Source organism: Solenopsis invicta, chromosome 6, assembly GCF_016802725.1.
Source record: "Solenopsis invicta isolate M01_SB chromosome 6, UNIL_Sinv_3.0, whole genome shotgun sequence".
Classification (NCBI taxonomy): Eukaryota; Metazoa; Arthropoda; class Insecta; order Hymenoptera; family Formicidae; genus Solenopsis; species Solenopsis invicta.
This window is the reverse complement of record NC_052669.1, coordinates 11,125,053-11,146,511: the sequence shown is the minus strand read 5'-3', so window position 1 is coordinate 11,146,511 and position 21,459 is coordinate 11,125,053. Positions and strand designations below refer to the sequence as shown.

The window sequence follows — 21,459 nt, the reverse complement described above, 5'->3', positions numbered from 1 at the left end:
TACTTAACAATTGGAAAATACTTTTAAATAGTGATGGTAACAAAATTGAATGGAAATATATTACTTCTTTAGTGTACTTGCAAAAAACTGAAGAATTACGCAAAAGAAATAAATTACGGTTAAATCACATAAGATATTTTAAAATGAAAATAAAAGTTAATTTGGCTGCCAAAACTTTAAGTCAGAGTGTTGCTGACACTTTAGAGTTTTGCCTGAACAATTTAAAATTACCACAATTTCAGGGCTGTGAAACAACAATTCGATTTATTCGTTACATTGATATTTTATTTGATTTTCTAAATTCGCGTAATCCTTACGGTCAAGGATACAAAGCTCCTTTAAAACGAGAGAATGAACATATTTGGCGGCCACAAATAAAACAAATTTTAATTTATATTTCAACCTTGAAAAATAAAAATAGAGAACTATTATTTAAAACGCGTCGTAAAATGGGTTTTAGAAATGTATTGTACGACTCGAATAGAACTCAAGCTGGGCTATTATTGATATTAATAAACAAGAGTAAATTAATTGATTTTTTTTATATTTCTATACAAGCTATTATTTATATTAATATCAATAGTAGCCCGTATAGAAATAAAAAATATATATATAATTTACGCCTGTTTATTTATTACATTACACACACTCGCACAAACACACAATCACACACGCACACGCGCACACACACACACACACACACGCACACACACAAATGGATCATTTTCGACATTTAATTTGGCTACAAGACAATAATTAATATATTTAATGTTTTTAACAAATAAACAACAAAAGCACAGCATCATTATCTTTTTTATTATCATCATGTTGCTCTTATGTTGTTGAAAACAATTAACAAAGCAAAATGTTTTCCACGAATAGAAGTCATTTTGTTGGCAACAGAATGAACAACAGTTGCTCTCTGTTTTGCTCTGAATCTGCTGACATAAAATGTCTTAAATCTGCTCTCAAGTTGTTAAATACGTATGACTATGCATTACGTTTTCAACAAATACACAGCAGTTAGACAAAAATTTATGCTCAGCATTAAGTTGCCTGATTTTACAAAACATGCTTAGCTATCAACAAGATAGGCTAAAAAGATGTTTTGCTTGGCATTAAGTAAAAATACTGTATCTTATAATACATGTAAAAAGTTCAGAAGTTCCGAGATAGCAATTTCAATCTCCAGAATAAAGAACGCACTGGATAATCAAAGAAAGTTGAAAACAAAAAATTGAAACAAGTTTTGGAAAAAAATTTTTGTCAGATTCAATCAGAGACACTTGCAGACACTTGCAATGAGCCAACAAACAATTTCAAAACGTACATAAATTAGAATTATGCGCTTGAATTTGTTACATTAAAATAATAAAAAAAAATCTAAAAACTGCATACGACACAACAAAAGAACGGACTAGATCCTTTTTTTAAGAAACCATTAGCACTAGATTTAAAATAAATATAAAGTTAAAGAGTCACGTGGATTTAACAATGGCGGTGGAATATTTCAATACATCTATTCAAAGAACTGCTTAGGAGACCATTTTCATGAACAAGAATGAAGACCCAATGTTAAAATTTTCCACAACAAAAAAAATTGTTGAAAAAAGAAGATTAAGGAAACAGTGCAACAATCTAGATGCCCCCTGCTAAAGACTCGATTAAATCATGCTCTAAAAGAACTTAAAAACATACTTGAGAATGAAAGAAATAATAATATACAAACATACCTACAAAACTTAGAAACGCAGCCATTGCTGCTACTAATTATTTTCTGTGAAAGGCTACGAAGAAATTAAAGTAACTTAAAACTGCAAACCCACTATTACAAAAGCCAGATGGAAAATGAGTTCGAAGTGAAATAGAAAAAGCGACAACCTTTACTAAACACTTAGCTGAAGTATTTACACCCCATCAATATGAGGGATCAACATGAAAGTGCAGGATGTTTTAAATGCGACTTCCTCTCTTTTGCAATAATCAATTCAACAAGTTTTCTAAGAAAGAAGTTATCGCAGTTGAAAATTAAACAGTAAAAAAGTACTAGGCTACAATCTTGTAACGAACTGCATTCTTAAGGAATTACCAAAAGTAGGAATTATTTACCTTACTCAGTTATTTAATGCCATATTAAGAATAAAGTCCATTTCTCCTCAATAAAAAGTAGTTCAAGTGAGAATGGAATCTATGCCTGAAAAAAATCTTGAGGATCCAAAATCATATAAACCTATAAGCTTATTGTCCATAATATCTAAAATCCTTGAATCTCTTATTTTAAGAGATTCATGCTTATAATTGAGAATAAAAATCTCATACCTAAACATCAATTTGGATTCCGACAAAAATATGAGACAATTAATTAGATGCATAAACTTGTGGATAAAATATATCCTTACAGGAAAAAAAATAGTCAGTTACTTTTCTGGATGTAAGTTAGGCATTTGATAGAGTACAAGAACTTATTAAATATATAAAATCAAATTGAATTTTCCAAATAACTCTTTCCACTTATTAAAGTTTTACTTAAGCGATTGCTATCTTTTAGTTACAATTAGTAATAAATTAGTAATAAAAACAATTAGTAATAAAACAACTGATTTTTATCCAATCCAAGTAAAGCCTCTAGGATAGTGTGACCGATATTAAATCTACTTCATACGCAACATCTACCCACAAATCTAACAGTCACTATTGAAACGCTTCCTGATGACACAAAGGTTATGGCCTCACATAAAGATTCAGTTACCTTTCGACTTTTGCAAGGTAATCTAAATAAAATATCTTACTAGCTCAAATAATGGAGAATTAAAGTAAATAAAAGCAAATTAGTGCATGTTTTTCAACAAAACAAGAAATTCATCCTGTTGTCACAATGTTAAACAATATACAGATTCCTCAAGCAAATCATGTGAAACATTTAGGTATATACCTTGATAGGAGATTTATATAGAAAAAGCTAAAGAAAGAAGCTTAGGCTCCAGTTACGTAAAATATATTAGATGTTGGGTCAAAAATCCTAACTAAATTTAAGAAGAAAATTGCCTCTATATAAGTCACTCTATATAAGGTTATAAAATCAATTTGAATATGTGGAATACAACTCTGGGAAACAGCATTGCATTCAAACATTGAGATCAAAGATTTCAATCTAAATTGTTATACTAGAACTATGATTTACTTTAGAGTTTTTTTTCTCAAAAATTGATTTATTTAAACAAGATAATGAACAAATATCTTAAAATATTTTCATCATTTGCTATAACTATTTTCCACCTTTCTGACAAAACATAGATTTTGCGACAATAACCAAATTCTTTGTAGTTCATCCAATTTTCAATAAATTTTCGCACTTTATCAAAATTATAAGTGTTTATTTTCTAAAACATGTTGCATTGAACGGAACAAGTAATTTAATCAAATGGAGCAATGTCTGGAGAATACACGGGGTGCAGTAAAACTTTCCGTTCCAGCTCTAACAGCGTTTGCTTGATTGATAATGCAACCTGAGATCGAGCATTGTCGTGAAGAATTACTTTGCATCATTTACTCGCAATTGGTGATCGTTTTTGATCCAATGCTCGCTTCAATTTATATAACTGTTGTCGATAACGATTAACAATGACCGCTTCATTCAAATTTAATAGTTCATAGTATACATCATCTTTTTGATTCCACCAAATACGAAGCAATACCTTTGAATCATAAATATTGCATCTCGAAAAGGATGGCTTAGATTAACTCATAATTTTTTTTGTGGAAAGGGATTATTGAAATAGATTCATTCATTTTTCATAGCCAGTAACAATTTGAAAAAACACACACAAAAAACTCTTCTTTCTCTTTTCTAACAATTAACAAAATGGAAATGTTTAATCAATTTGCAATGATATTTTCCAATAATTGATATGAAACCCATTTCTCCCATCTTGCAAAAGCAAACGAATGTAACTGGACTCAAAAGAAAAGAAATTGTAGCTGAAGATGATTCGAAGCTGAGTCAAAACGTCCGTTTTTAAATTAATAAAATTGTTAATTCTACGTAGCAACAACGCGGTTAATCTTATTAGCCCACTAATAGCAATTACTACAGAAACTCATTTTTCTTGCTTAGGATTACGTTTAGCATCCCTTTAACGCACTTTGATTTGTAATGAACAAGATAATATATCATAACCTAAATGTACCTACTGTAAAGAAATCGTAAGAATAAAAGAATCATATAAAGACAAAATAATGACCCATTCAAGCAAACTAACCAACTAACTCATAAATGATAAAGCTATAGCTAACTTCGGAAGAGAATCCCGCAAGATAACTTAGCCAGTTTACTCAGCCCTAAGCTCTGAAGGACCTGTGTGCATCAAAAGACGTACTTAGCGCAAGTTAAAATTATAAGCAATACAACTGTAATTGAATGTCCCTATTCGCGATTGTAATATTAGAGGAGATAAAAAAAAGTTATATCACAATTAAATTAGTTTTTGTAAGTATGTGTATTTCAGATTTAATTTGAAATTTAAATATTAGATGGATAAAATTATGATTCAGTCTCACTTGTATATTTTGAATATAAAAAAAGTCTCAGGCTTAGAAAAAACTAAATTTCATAATTTTTCAGATTGATAGTCGTATAGTGCATCTTGTTTATCTTTGACTAAAAACTTCTCTTTAATATTGGTCAACGTTTCTATATATTTAAATTCCATGTAAGATATATAATGGTTGAAATTTATAACACAATAAAAAAGATTGGGTTGTAAATTCTACAGTAAAAACTAGAAAAGTATCCTTTGAAATTAAATTTCAAAATTATAAAGATAAAAGATTTAATTTTTAATAAAAAAAAGTTTCAATAAATATAAATAGATATTCACTTAAGCAATTATCAAAAAGCAATAATTTGTTATTACATGCTATTTATTTTCTTCTATTGTTAATAAAATATGATTATTTCTTTTATTAATATTACTTTTTATTTATTAATGTAATATTTATTAATTCATTAATATATGTATAATAATATACATAATAAATACTTGTTAATTTATTCATATTATTTTTTAATGTTAAGACGATGCTGAAGCGGTCTGTATACGTACTTATTTTTGGACATTCATATCTTTTAATTGGTTTAACAGATCTCAAAATCCTTCTCCACAATTAAAGTAGTGACAAAAACATACTTCGCTAATTATAATTTAATACGAAAAACCAAAGTAGATTAAAAAATTGTAGTTTAATTATCGGTTTCTGCAACCGACTCGGGACAACACGTATCCCATATAAAAGTTTTAGACATTGTATGTATGAAATAAGTAATTAACAAGATATGAATTAATTGAAAGTACAAAGCGCTTGCAGAATGATCATAAAAGCTTTAGTACGAGAGATATAGCATCTGAAAATTATTTATGTAATTTGCACGTGGAATTCGTGTAAAGAGCAGAAATTGTGTTCATGGTAGTTAAGACCATGCATTAGATGGCGCTAAAGTCGAAGAACAAGGACAAATAAGTGCATTAGACAAAGAACGCTAGCCTATTCCCTTCGCTCGACTTTCCGTCAAAAAAAAATCTGTAGCAATCAGCAGTACCGACGTCAAGTTTCACCGTCAATCCAGCATCGCCTTAAGACATTACTTAAGACAGACTTAAGGCCGAAGCACAAACTTTTGCATAACTGCATAACCATATGCATAAAGAAATTGATTGTCCATTTCCTTATGCACGTGCTAATTGACATATGGTTGTCAATTTCCTTGTACATATGGTTATGCAGCTATGCGAGAGTCTGTTCTCTGGTTTTTAAAATAAAAAATCGACCACTAATAACGGACTAAGGATCGCTGTGACTAACATAGGCCTGCTAATCTTATGTCTTAATTTTTTAATATAGCTTATTCTTGTACAATGAGTCTCACAGTACACCAATTTTTAATAAAACGGCAATTGTGTTTAAAAAAACAGCTAAAATAACATCGAAAATAAGGTAATTAATTAAGGTAAATATCCAAAACATCCCAGTGTCCAATCGTATATTAAAGAAATAATTATTATTAAATATTTACAAATATAAATCTTACAGTAAATATTATATAAAAATCAAAATCATTGATATATTACTCTTGTATATACTAGAAGTTTAGAGTTGTGTAATATTTCCTCAAATAATAATTAATAAACTGAGTTAAAAGTACATTACATAAGATAATTGACTTTAATCCTTAATCAATTTACCAAGAGCGCGTAATTTTTGTAACGCAGAAAAAATATCCTCTTAACTAATTTTTGATAGAAATATTTAGATATTTTAATTAGAAATAATCCTTTGAGTATATATTCTATAAGTATATATACCTATGGTATTTTTTATTTAAATTAATTTTATATATAAATATTTTGATGTCCGATTATTGGAATTACGTACCTTAGAGCTATCTTAATGTCTGTTTACATTAACAGTCTGAATTTATAATAATAAAAATTACTGATCAAAATTCGTTGTATTAATTCATTCAAGATGACTCAAGTATTTTTTATTAATGTAATTAATCATTCAATAATTATTCCTTTATTAACAATTCAATAAATTATTAATACAGTATCAAATTTATAGCATTAAATAATTATTGTGTAATAATTACAAATTATTTAACCTTAGAATAATGTATGGAATTATTATGTGTCCTTTATATATTAATAATTAAAAATAACTAATTGAAATTAATTGAAAATAGATTCTTATAATTTGCATATATATATAAAATGTTAAAAGAAAAAAAGAGTATTTACAAAAAATTATTTACAAAACATTAGAAATAAAGAGAAAAGTTTCTACAAAAAAATGCAATATTTAATGTTCTTAAAATTACATTATTTGAAAAATATAAAAATATTACTCTAGTAAAAACGACTAAAAACAAAAAAAAGTCATACAGAAACAAAGTTTTTCAGTCATGTTATTTTATTATTATTATTATTATTATTATTATTATTATTATTATTATTATTATTATTATTATACTATTATTATTAATATTTTTATTATTATTAATTACATATTTTATTCATACTTCAAAATAAATTCATTAATTTTATTCATTGTTTCTATTTTCTTTTATATGTTCCTAATATTAGCAAACTGATTGTCACATTACAGTTGGACATTGAAACAAATTGTATCCGGATATTGGTACATATACACAAACGTTTTCAGCTGTTTAAATATTGATAAACGTACAAAAAAATTTACAAATATTTAATAAACTACAAATTGATAATTATTTTCTTTATTTTTTTTTTTAATTTAAATTGTAATCTTTATTATCTTTATATGTAAATAGATATAAAAAAAAAACATAAAAAAAGTATCATTTTGTTTAAAAAAAATGTTTTCAATTAAAATTAGCTGTTAATGTCCGGCCTCTAGGACATTTACTTTACTAAAGATCGCGAAATTTGTTCAGTCTATTACCCGCAGAATGCAAGAGTGCATCAAAATACAAGCCATAAGCCGAGTAGATACTATTATTAATTGATTTCTCGTTAAGCACTGCGATAATCGCAAAATGGTATAAGCCTTTTTTTACTCAGTTTAATCCGTATTTACCTATAAACAAAATTATCTAATGTCAAACACTCCATATAAACAATTTTCAATAAATGCACATGCGTTTCTTTCATAAGTTTTTTTTTGTCATTTTCTTACAAAATTAAATCTCTATATAAAAATTTATATAGAATGAGATGATGTTGAAACTAGCAGCGGATTCGCAGCAGCAGATTCGTCAAAGCAGGGATTCTCATTCAAAATAAAATACATAAGAAACTTTGACATATAAAAGCAAACTAGCAAGTAACTGCACGAAATACACTTATACGCTTCTAAATAGATCAGACTATCCAGAACAATTAACAAAAATGCGCAGGTCTACTAAATTGTTTAAATTATATAACGAGTTATTGCAGAAACAAGGTAAGGAAGCCTCGGTCGGGGCTGCAAATTTTTTTAGAACATTATTGTAGGCTTCTAAATCAATCCCGACTAGTAAGAAAAATTAAAAAAAATGCGCACGGCTACGAAAAATTATTTAAACAATATAAAATTTATTGCAAAAACAGGAAAACAAAGTCTCGGTCGGGGCTGCAAATTTTTTTAGAACATCTTTATAGCCTTTTAAATCAATCCTGACTAATGAGAAAAATTAAAAAAAAAATGCGCACGGCTACGAAAAATTATTTAAACAATATAAAATTTATTGCAAAAACAGGAAAACGAAGTCTCGGTCGGGGCTGCAAATTTTTTTAGAACATCTTTATAGCCTTTTAAATCAATCCCGACTAATGAGAAAAATTAAAAAAAATGCGCACGGCTACTAAATTGTTTTAATTATATAACGAGTTATTGTAGAAACAAGGGCTTGGTCGGCGCTAGAAATTTATTAGCAATCATATTAAGGTTGCTTGCTTGCGCCGTATAGGAATATAATATTGTCATTATAGAAAAGAAATAGTATGATTTCTCAAGGCTTCCTTACCTTGTTTCTGCAATAACTCGTTATATAATTTAAACAATTTAGTAGACCTGCGCATTTTTGTTAATTGTTCTGGATAGTCTGATCTATTTAGAAGCGTATAAGTGTATTTCGTGCAGTTACTTGTTAATTTGCCTTTATATGTCAAAGTTTCTTATGTATTTTATTTTGAATGAGAATCCCTGCTTTGACGAATCTGCTACTGCGAATCCGCTGCTAGCTTCAACATCATTAGAATGAGTTTTATTTTTTTGAAAGTAGTTGTACAAAGGTTATTTTTCAAGGAAATATACATTATTTTTTCAAATTAGCGCATTAAAAAATTTTATACATTTTTTAGAAACATTTACATATCACCTGAGTTGAGTTAAATAACACAATTTTGTGATATCATTATTTTTTAGGAGAATTAAAGCTACCATTTAATTTTTATTTTTAAAAATTAAATATATTATATGGGTGGTACAATTTCTTATTTGAAGAGCACATATACTTGGTTGTTTCTCTTCACTCTTCTTCTTAACAAGTATAGAATATACGTAATGTAAGTCGTCATGCAGCTAGTTATAACGATTTGTCACAACTAATGCGATGTCAGTCCGTTGTAATTTATATCACTGCCTAGTAGTGCAGTACACGAGCAAGTGGAGAACTACTGAACTACATGAGTAGTGTGTAAGAGGTGAAGTTCATTCATGCTCTGGCAAACGAATAGGTGGGGTAAATATTGATCGGCAAATCTCGTAAACCTAGTGTATTGCACTCACTCTTTTGCGCGCTCTCACCGCCTACAAATTTCTGTTTCGCCACTACAACTAACAAATGATGAACAATGAAAATTTCGTTCTCTCAATTTTACCCATTGATATAATAATTTAAATAGTTTTGACTTATAATAAAGATATTGCTTCCTATTTATTTATTTTTTTTTTGTATGCGATATCAATTAATACTTTTCTCGACTTTCTCTTATATTATCTCGTTCATGTAATCAGTTGTCTTAACTTGTATATATTTGTTGAGCAAGATGTAAATTAAAAACGAATTTTTTCATCTCATGCCTTTGTCGAGGAAAATCTTTCTTTTCTTATCTTTAGTCACAGACAGAAAAAGAAATAGAAAATTGCCAACATCATTTAGTTACTAGCACAGGATCTTTGCAGTAACATTGCACTTTTACCTATTGTAATGTTACTGCAATGTTTCAGCAACATTGTTAAAATATAGACATGCAATATGATGTGGCAGCAATATTTAAATACATTGTGAAATTTAACTGCTAAAATTTTGTCTGTAAATGTTTGTATACATATGTACATACATTTCCTGATTCATCACAATCATCACACTTATAAGAAATTTTATAATAAGACTCTTGTATTGCATTTAAGAATAAGTCTGATTAGTCACGTGGAGTTATTTTTGAAAATACTTGGTAGTAACAAATTGTGTAACTTAAAAAATTTTTTTGAAACAAAATATGATTTAGTATAATTTTGTATAATTTTATATTCATAGAAATTTAATATTAAATGTTAATGTGATTCTAAAGCACTTTAAAAATTACAATGTTATTTAAATCTGTAAAAGAGATATAAATGTCCAAATTTAAGAAAACAATTATATAAATAAAGGAAAGAAGATGATGGAATACCATTTTGTTTTTTTAAAATAACTCAGTAAATATTAACGCAACATAATTTTTATGAACACCAATTTGTTAGATATAATTCTACTAATTACCCTATACGGTAGAAGTTCATCAGGTAGAATAAACAATTTTTAATTTACTGAAGAGGGAAAAAATGCATTTGTAAAATAGGAGGGAAGACATTGCATATACCAATAACCACAGATATCTATACTAAACCTAGATCGCTAACCTCTGCCATTAGCACGTGACAGTATTGAAGCAAGAAGGATTTCCGGTTTCAACCATGTTACCTACAACAAAATGGCCGCTTATAGGTATTAATGCAGGAACAAGAACCTTAAAAAATATACCAAGCACACCGCTTGTACTTGGTCTGTCCATATGGTCCTGAGCTTTAAAATGCGCACTGCAAATAAGATTTTTCATCGGTTGAAAACCTTTTCTTTCAATTGCGTCAATCCACATTTGCAATATTTCAAGCCGATTTAAAGGAAATCTAAAACGTGTATGTAATGCTTATTTGAAATATAACCTTAGAATGTCATAAAACTCGTATGTTACAAACATATACATTCATTCTTTTTTTTCAACCGGCTCAACAAGCAACCTCTTTAGGCTCAACTGACAATACATACGCACTAACACACGCGTCGGAGCCATTTTCTTGTTGGGTAAGATGACCAAATCCGGAAATCTTGCCGGAGCTATTCAACCAAACCTAGTAATCTAGGTTTAGTATAAATATCTGTGCCAATAACTATTACACTAACTAATGTAATAAAAGGCATTATTAATTATAAAGAAATTACAAATTAATGATCTTTACAAATTAATGATCTTTAATCTCTAGTATGTAAATCTTACATACTAATAAATGTCACAAAACAAGGTTTTTATAAACATTTTATAGCTAAATTTCAGTTTTGTAGGTAGTAGAGATTTTACATGTGTATACTCTTTACGTAATTTTGAGAAGTACCCAGATAGCAAAATGTAGCTGTATGTCGACAGTACGCCAGCAAATTCAATCATGAGTACAGAGCAGATTTCTATCCATTGTGTCGTCTTTAAGCTTACCCAGATAGCCAATCGTGATTTCGCATGTTAAGTAAACTAATGCACTTCACGAGTTGTTGTGAAGTTGCTGTCAATTTACTGATATCGAAGTCCTACGGAAACTGAGTTGGCAACAAGAGAACAAAAACATGTCACCAGTTAATGAAATTCTAAGAGCAAACATTTATGAATAATAACACGTCATACTGACAGCAAACTGAGCAATGCGAGCTCATGACAGCAGGCTCGTCATGAGCTCGCATTCGTATATGTCATAATGACAACAGCATGAGAACAAAATAATGGCACTTATAATATCAAAAGTTTGAATCAAGAAGCAGAATACTGATGAATATTGTTGAAGTTCCTAAATTGCAGCTTGTTGTCAACAATTTGTTGACATGACAATATTCCGTTCCACCGTGTGTAAGGCCCCACGCGAACAAGTGAGTGCTGGATGGAGCCACCGCTAAGCGGCCATGCCGCGGGGGATTTCTCGTGAGTCCAGTGCGGCCATAGACGTTATATCTAGGTGCTACCACGGCCGACTCACTAGCTCACACTTCAATGAAAAGAAGCTGCTTGTTGTAATCTCGAGACAAATACTCGCTCTCATTCTTTTCAAACGTGACGTGTGTGTGGAACGCTGTTCCATATAAAATTTTATATTTTTATGTAATTTTATATTTTACATGTAAATAATTAACTTGTTTTCATATCAAATGTAAGACATTTATATTTTTGCAAATGTTGCCATCAATGTTGCTGTCATCATACTGTATATCACGGATACCACATCGTGACAAGTTGTACTCATGTTGTCATCAAAATGCCGTCAATATGCTGTTAAACGCGAACAGCAAACCGATGGCAATAGTTGCCGTCATGTTGCTATCATACGTATAATCTTTGAGTATAATAAAGTAATGCCATCAAAATGCTATCAATTTGCTATCATTAAATTTAGAATTTATGTGAGGGCAAGATTTCACACATAGTGAAAAAGCACCTTATCCCTAGTTTGTCGACATCAGTTGCTGAAACGGTTAACAGCAACATAACGGCATTTTGAACTCATTTGGCTATCTGGGTAGTTTTTGCCGTTTCGATAGGCTAGCATAATATAACAACTAAATCATAGCAGGACTAAAGCATACCTTGCCATTATGATAACGGCAGAAATACGGCAGAAATACGGCAGAAATCGAGCACAATGTGCCGTCATAACGTGACATCAAAAACACGGCAAGAATAGAACATCGTCTACCAAATATTAACGGCAGAAACACAGTAAAAATAGAGCACAATGTGCCGTCATGACGTGACACCAATATATGTATAAAAATTTTTTTTCGTTTTTTAACAGATATTATTTTTTTGTAGCTTAATTCGTATTCGTTGCTTCGCATATATTCTATTTCACTAATTACAATTACGAATTATTTTATATTTTTTTAAAAACGCATAGGTGGGATTCGAACAATTTCGGAACGGTAAATTGAATGGTCCGTTAACACATGCTTAAGGAAATGGACTAATCAATTTCCTTATGCATACGGTAATGCAGCTATGCAAAAAGAATTAATAAATCTGTGCCGTGGCCTTAACCTAGTACGTTAATACCTGAGCTAATCGCACACTTGTGATATCGTTAATAAAAAGTTATATTTGAAGTGAAGCTGATTTGAACAGTAAAAAACTTGCGTGTTGAGTACCGCGCGAACATTTTCATTAGCCCTTTAATTATTTGTCCATAAAAATGTTTTTTGTCCTTTCATATTTTTTTATTTTTTATAAGTATATAGATTTGGTTGTTATGCCATATTTTTTAAAATATTTAAACTTAAAGCTAATGTTTTAATTTTTCTTCATATTTTAATTTTAGTTTATAACTTAAATATTTTATGTTTTAAAAGTAATGGGATATACAGGGTGATTCAAAATAACGAATTTGTCCCAAAACTGGTATATTTGTAATCGAATTCTGAGACGATTTTTCCTTTGGCAAAAATTTGTCTAAAGCTTAGTTTTCAAATTATAAAAAAAGTTAGCTATTAGTTAGCGTATGACGGGTCGGATACAAGTGGTAGACAGGGGCGGTGCAACTCACTGTTGCACGCGGGTGTTTCCGTGAGACGCCTGCTGCGTTCAAATGACTGACAACAATACACGGACAACACATTTCTATTTAAACACACACACTCTCATTCTCTCTCTCTCTCTCTCTCTCTCTCTCTCTCTCTCTCTCTCTCTCTCTCTCTCTCTTCCCTCCCCCCTCCCCCGTATGTATGCATGTGTATGCATGTGTGCGCGAATGTATAATATAAAAATAACCAAATTTACACCATTTCAGATCTAAAAACGAGTTTCAGTCTGATAGATTCTTCATTAAAGTAATTATCGAGGAATTGAGCAAGCATTAAAATGTTTCTTTGAAATCAAGCTTTATCAGAAACTACACAAATGTTGAGAACAACTTCCAACAACACGTTGACCCACCTTACATCCACAAGTATGCTCAATAATAATATCACTTTCACCTTTTGTTTTATCAACGAGTAAATATACAAAATGATTACGATGATCACTAATAAAGAATCATCAGATTCTGAAAACATAACAAGGTGTGAATTCTTTTATTTTTACATTATACATTCGTACACACACGCATACACACGATAGAAAGAGTTTGAAGTCACAAAATATCACAGAAGTGACAAACTGTGGAGTCCCAATTTCTGCCAAGGAATGCTAGGCGGACTATACCTTCACGTGGTGTATCCTGGATTGTGCTAAAGTAGTCTGTAATCTTCACATACAGTATGTACTCACAATTTTAGCAAAAATTATAGCTTTCCATTTATTAATCATGCACGTGGTTAATATTATTTTTTACTATATTTAAGTTATTCTTGCAATGTTCTCTCCACTTTTCAGATATGTGAGTATTTTTTCTTGTTATTTGAGGACCCAAACAATGATTTTTTAAGGTCTATTTAGAAGTGCTAAAATTAACACTTTTTTAACAACTTCCTTTTTCTTACAAGATCTCATAAGAATTTTTCTTATACAAATTGTCAACAGAGATTCTTTATCTTCCATCATGACTTCATTTTTTTACCTGTCAAAAATACAATTGTCAAAATCACAACTATTCTTACTATTATTTTTTTAGGAATGGAAAAGATGCTAACCATATATTATAAGGGTCAGTCAAATGAAAACGAGACAAACTGTATATACTGTGTTATACAGTCTGTCTCGTTTTCATTTGATAGCCCCTTATAAAATAGCTAATATTATTCTTACTTTTTATATTATGCTCTTGAATTATGGATAAACAAAAGTAGCAATTTTGCTATAACTTATAATTTCGAGGATTCCACCAGACCATCGAAGAACGAACGTATGATAGTCGCTCGCTATTTCTTCAATAACTTAAACATGAAATACAAGAACATAACATTTTAAAGTGCAAGAGTTTCTTAATTCCTTTACTAATTTAACAAAACAATTTTTCGTAGTTTTGTTTAACAAAATCTGAAAAAATTTTTCTGTATCGTGCAATTACATACTATTCTACAAATAACACAAAAATTTTCGTCATTATTTCATCAAATTACATTTGTTTTATTAGGATCTATTATCATGATTATTAATATCTAAAATTATACCTTCACTTACATAATACATATATAATAATAATTTCTTTAACATATTTTGGATATTAAAAATAAAAATCAAATTGTAGAGTGTTTAATATAAGAAAAAACTTATGTAAACCCCATTAACTTAACAATTACATAGAAATTGTGATATTTCAACTCTTCAGCATTCTTAGGCAAGAAAACTCGTAAACTCTTATTTAGTACGTTAATCTCACAACGGATACTGTAAAGGCGTGTCCTCACTTATGTCGTAGCTCTTGTATTGTATCATAAATATCATAATCACGTATCACGATCAGCCAAGTGTAGACGGGGCGCCATATTGTGTCTGCATACCGTATCTACGTATCATTTTGACATGCAATCATGACACGATTACGGTGATACGACATAAATGAGGACACGCCTTTATGATACAGTAATCTCATAACAGTATTGTATTTTCAATTTTATTCAATTTCCACTTGAGTTATTTTGAAAAAAAAAAAAAAAATTTATCTACACTAATAGAATTAATAAAAATTTCATGAAGATGGTACGGCTAATATCGGTTTATTGTGGATGCACCTTCACTCGTAAGAGTGAATAAAATCTAAAATCGGCAAAGTAACACTTTTCATAATGTTCCAATCTCATTTGATAAAAATCAGTTGTGTATTCTGTTTCGTTTCACATATTTGTTTCACATTGATTGGTTACTATACTTCGTTGATCGTTTATTTATATAATGAGATTTTTGAAAGCAAAGAAAACGCAGCGCTGTGCGACAGAGTAGATATATTGTTGATGTATGACGATTGTAAGAGAGGCATGCGCCGCAACTAAGAAAAATAAAATCCTGATAAAAGAAAATCAAAGTCTTTTTTACGCGTAAATTCGTACTCCTTAACTCAGAGCAAATACATAAGCTCAATCTCAAAATTATGGAATTTACTGCAGCAATTTTATTCAAATTGGGCGCAACCCAGTAAGAAAGGAATATTATAGAAACATTTTAAAATATTGATTTTATACGAATTTTATTAACATCTTATATAATATTGCATGTTATCTAATAATATTTCCAATGATTGAAAAATGTTTTAATAATACTATCCCAAATATTTTATAAACTTATAAGTGTTACTTTGATATGTTTATTGAAATAAGTTGAACATATCTACAATATTTAAAATATTTTATTTTGTTTCTTATTTAATGTTAAAAAAATAATAACAATATAATTTTGTGTTATAATATTTCTATACTTTAAAATACATGTCAGAAAACTAAAATGATATTGAGAAATGGCATTTTGTAATTTTATGAAATTACATTTTCTATTTAAGATTTATTTATAATAGTAACTAAAAAGTAAATAAATAACTCCAAAATTATCTGTAATTTTCAACAATAATAGAATATTTCAACAAATACATATTTTAAAACAGGGCTCAGCAAAAAATGTACATTTTCTACCAGCTACCAATATTCCCTTTATCTCATCAACCTGCACGCAATCCAAATGTCAATCAGCATTTGAATTACGCGAACAAGAAAAGTAATAAAATTTTCTTGCAACAAAATATGATCACTCCAATAAAAAATTAATTTACTTGCAACTAACAAATATATTCTTTAAACAATTCGTTATGTATTTCCATTAAAAATATATTGACTTCAATAGTATTTAGTATAAAAAAGCTTTAAAAATAATATTAACTCTTTGTGGCATTTTTTTCCTAATAAATATAATGTGTGTAACTTCTTATCTGGGGAGTTTTTGAGGGTTATCGAGTATAAACTCGATGTGAAAAATATAAAATTCAAAATGGCATATCCAATATGGTGGACGGAATTTTCAAAATCAACTAAATTCGCTAAAAACATGTTACTCAAAAGTTTTGAAGGTCACTAATTAAGAATCCAATGTTAAAAATATAAATTAAAAATTATGGATCCAATATGGCAGACAGAATTTTTTAAATCAACCAAATTTATTTAAAACTTCAAAAATTACGTATATCATATCGGTCCACCATATTACATCTGGCATTTTTAATTTTGTATTTTTGACATTGAATTTGTAATCAAAAACCTCGAGAACCCGTAAATAGCAAGTTTCAAGCAAATCCAGTCAATTTTGATAATTTTGTCTGCCATATTGTATCCGCCATTTTTCATTTTTGACATCAAATTCGTAATCAGCAACCTCAAAAACCCTCGGATTGTGATTTTGAAGTATAAGTTATTATGAAAAATTTTATGCAAACGAATTTAATCTCTACAATTTTTTAGTATATATTTATTAATGACAAATTATTTATTTAAATATAATTTTAAAACCCAATTTATTAGTTAGAAGAAACTTTTAACAATTTAGTAATATCAAACATGTTAAAGAAATACGTGAAACAATTGATTCATTGATAAAATAAACGTGGTAGGTGTAGCTTCTAAAGCTACACCATAACGCAAAGATTAAATTAAACTTTTACCTATTTAAACCATTATTTATTTGCTGCAACTATATATAGTTGTAATAAAATGCACATAAAAAAATTAACAAATTTTTAAAAGTAATTAATTGGAAACTTATAAATCGCATTCAAAAATTGATTTCTTTAGAATACGTTTAACCCTTAAAAACGTAAGTGGGCCTGAGAGACCCTATATCAAGTTTTGAACGCTTGCTATGTGAAGACGGAATGAGATAGGTTTGGATTAAGACGTAAAAAAAGTTTAAAATCTCCTCTTTCAATTGATATAGTTGATCAACTTTTTTGGTCAACTAGAATTCGAACGGCACGGCAGCAAAGTTTTGTTAGGGTCAATGCGACCCATATAGTGTGTAAGTGAAACTTTTTTTGTGAGTATTTTACATAAAAAAACTGGACAAAATACGTTCGAACAGGTCGATTTGCAGATGTTACTCGCATATACTCTGTCTAAAGTTGGAATACTATAAAATGTTGTAGAAAAAAAAGTTTTTCCAAAATATATCATGAAACACACCAATTTTCAATTTTAGACACGATTTAATCAAAAATTCCTCATATTCGCCTTGTTACATAAGTACATTTTTTAATAGAAATGACAATAATATAATTTTTTTTTTAAGTATAAAACTTTAGCTTTAAAACGCCGTATTGTAAAGTTCTTTAAAGTTTTTTGTTACAAAGATATATATATTTTTTTTTTATGAGATTTTTAGATGCCCAAAAATACCTCATATTCTCCATGTTACATAATTATACTTTTTAAAAGAAATGACTTTGCCAAATTTTATTTTAAAAGTGTGACTCTTTAGCTTTAAAACGCCGTATTTGAAAGTCCTTAAACGTTGTTGCAAAGATATGATTTTTTGAAGGCAAAGTGGATTTTTGACCAATTTCTCATTTTTACTTAATGGTTTTACTTTTATAACTTCACAATAAATTATTTGTCGGCAATGCCAATTATGCAGTCACACTCCTGAGATTTTGAACTTTTGTTTTAAAAAAAATACTGTAGAAAAATATTGATTGTAATCAAAATTATAGCTTCTCAAAGTTGAAAAAGTCTCCCAGACCCAAAAATGTGTTTCCGTATTTTACAGGATCGGTGTGTTTAAGGGTTAAAATATTTTACAGAATTGGCAAAATTCCACATTTTTTTGATATTTTCTAGAAAAAAACTGACAAAACCTATCTTTTCTATTGAAAGCAATAAAATATAAACTTTTTATAAAATAAATAATATTTATTAATATTCTAATTCGCAAGCAGCTTATAAAGACGCCCGATAAACATAAATATAATTTTATGCGCTAGAATCAGAGTATAAAAACAAACGCAATTCTATATTCATACTTCCTACAACCCATTTCAGTTATATTAAAATAATTATACGTTTATTGTTTATTGGTGAAGTAATTATTTAATACAAAAATAATTTGAAAAATATGTTAGAAGGGAAACATAAAAACATTATGAGCTTGTTTTGTAACTTATCTGCTGATAATGTCAATAAATAGAAATGTATTGCTTGTGCAAAAATAGCAAATGCAAAAACTCCACAATTGAAATGCATCTTTAAAAGTGTAATAAAGTTAAAAGAGATGAAGACAATAATTTAATAAAAAAAAATAAATCTGATTCTTTTTGAAAGAATCAAGTAATAGAAAACGAATCGACATCGAATCGCTTTCATGTTCACCTTCAGGCTTTTGTGTTTTGAAGCAGCCATCAATGCCAAATTATATAATTAAAATTACAATTGCATATGAAGAAACATCAGACATAACAGTAGAAAAAAAATTTTTTGTCTTTAACATACTCCAGATAGCCACATAAGTTTAAGACGCCGTTATTAATGATTGCAGCGGTTGATATTTACAAACTAGAGACAGGGTGCTTCTTTATTATGTGTGAAATTGTTGCTCACTCGTGAATTATAAATTTGATGATGATAAGTTAATAGCATCTTGATGGCATCACTTCGTTGAACGCAATGTGCATATGATGGCAACATGATAGCAACTCTATTCATTGGTTTGCTGTCCGCATTTAACAGCATGTAAATAGCAATATAATGACAACATTTGCAAAAATATAAATGCCGTGCATGTGATAAAAACATGATTTTTGAAACTATTGATTTTACAAATCAAACACAAATAAACTCTCAAAATTGTCAAGACAAAGTAGGGCTGATCAGAGTGTTAGCGCAGTAAGCAGTGCACAGGTAATTTTCCAAATTAAATTTTTAATATATTTATTATAAATCCATATACATTTAGGGTCTTTTTCGAGCCATCCTCAGCATACATACTCAAAAAACATCTCCAAGACGAGAAACGATAAGAACATCTCCACGTCTCTCCTTCATGTCACATTGGCATAGAATTTATTGATTCCGTGACAACGAAACATCAAACTAAAAATACAAATTGATGTAAAAACAAATAAAAAAAGGTTACGTTAAAGTCCACATGTATAACTCACCATCCACGTCAAGAAGCATCAATATAATAAATGTACAAAAGAGAAAACAAGTTAAAATCGTCAAAAATATCATAAATAAGTTCAACAATCATTCTGTATGGTTAACAATAAAATAAGGCATTATAGCATTTTCATCAAATCGAACTTGAAAGATCGTAAAATCAGTCGATACAGTGTATAAACGTAAAATACATGATTTACTGATAATGACATTTTCGTACACGGTAATTATCTTAACCCTTAAACACGTAAGTGGGTTTGAGAAACCCCATATGAAGTTTTGAACGCTTGCTATGTGAAGACGGAATAAGATAGAAAGTTCGGACCAAGACGTAAAAAAAATTTGAAATCTCCTCTTCCGATTGATATAATTGATCAAATTTTTTGGTCAACTAGAATTCAAACGGCACGGCAATAAAGTTTTGTTAGGGTCAATGCGACCCATATAGTGTGTAAGTGAAGCTTTTTTGTGAATATTTTACATAAATAAGCTGGACAAAATACGTTCGAACAAGTCGATTCGCGGATGTTACTCGCATATACTCTATCTAAAGTTGAAATACTATAAAATGCTGTAAAAAAAAGAGTTTTTCCGAAATATATCATGAAACATATCAATTTTCAACTTTAGGCACAATTTAATCAAAAATATCTCATATTCGCCTTGTTACATAAGTACATTTTTTAATAGAAATGACAATGATATAATTTTTTTTTTTTTAAGTATGAATTGTGAATGAAGTATGGATTTTTAAATGTCCAAAAATACCTCATATTCTCCATGTTACATAATTATACTTTTCAAAAGAAATGACTTTGCCAAATTTTATTTTGAAAGTGACTCTTTAGCTTTAAAACGCCGTATTTGAAAGTCCTTAAACGTTTTTTGTTGCAAAAATATGATTTTTTGAAGAAAAATTGAATTTTTGACCAATTTCTCATTTTTGCTTAATGGTTTTTCTTTTATAACTTCACAATAAATTATTTTTCGACAATGCCAATTATGCAGTCACTCCTGAGATTTTGAACTTTCGTTTAGAAAAAAAAATCGGAGAAAAATATTGATTGTAATCAAAGTTATAGTTTCTCAAAGTTGAAAAAATCTCCCAGACCCAAAAATGTGTTTCCATATTTTACAGGATCGGTGTGTTTAAGGGTTAAAGTAGTCAATTAAAATAAACAAAAAAAAAATAAAATTTAAAAATAAAAACAAAAACAACACGGAGATTAATCTTTCAAGTTATTAAAAATAAAAACAAAAATAACAAAATTAATTAAATAAATCATTAAAAACGATATGTATATATCTATAATGTAAAAACTCAGTACCTGATTATAAGTTTGTCGTTTTTTTTTACATTTGAATGTGTAGCAATTCTGAAATTCTGCTTTTATACAGGAATGGTTTATTATACTTTCACCCTCTCACAGTCAGTCATGATTGTGATGGATCCTATGTTCTGTCAACACGGGATGATTGTCAGTGTTTCTACGAATGTTACTAAAATGTTTCGAAATTCTGGTTTTTAATGTTCTTCCCGTTTGACCCACATGTGATGCATCACAATCTTTGCATTGGAT

At 29.0% G+C, this 21,459-nt stretch overlaps 1 protein-coding gene and 1 long non-coding RNA gene across 21 annotated transcripts in view; both read right to left on the bottom strand.

Annotated features, from left to right (window-relative positions):
* The window catches only part of LOC105199525 (liprin-alpha-1), a 226,288-nt gene that overhangs the window by 168,252 nt on the left and 36,577 nt on the right, over positions 1-21,459 (bottom strand). The gene's annotated exons all lie outside the window — the stretch shown is intronic.
* LOC120358124 lies at positions 12,610-17,669 on the bottom strand. The gene is made up of 2 exons (XR_005575054.1): positions 14,556-17,669; positions 12,610-14,367 (listed from the first exon to the last, which is right to left on the bottom strand). It is a non-coding gene; the product is annotated as an uncharacterized LOC120358124 (long non-coding RNA).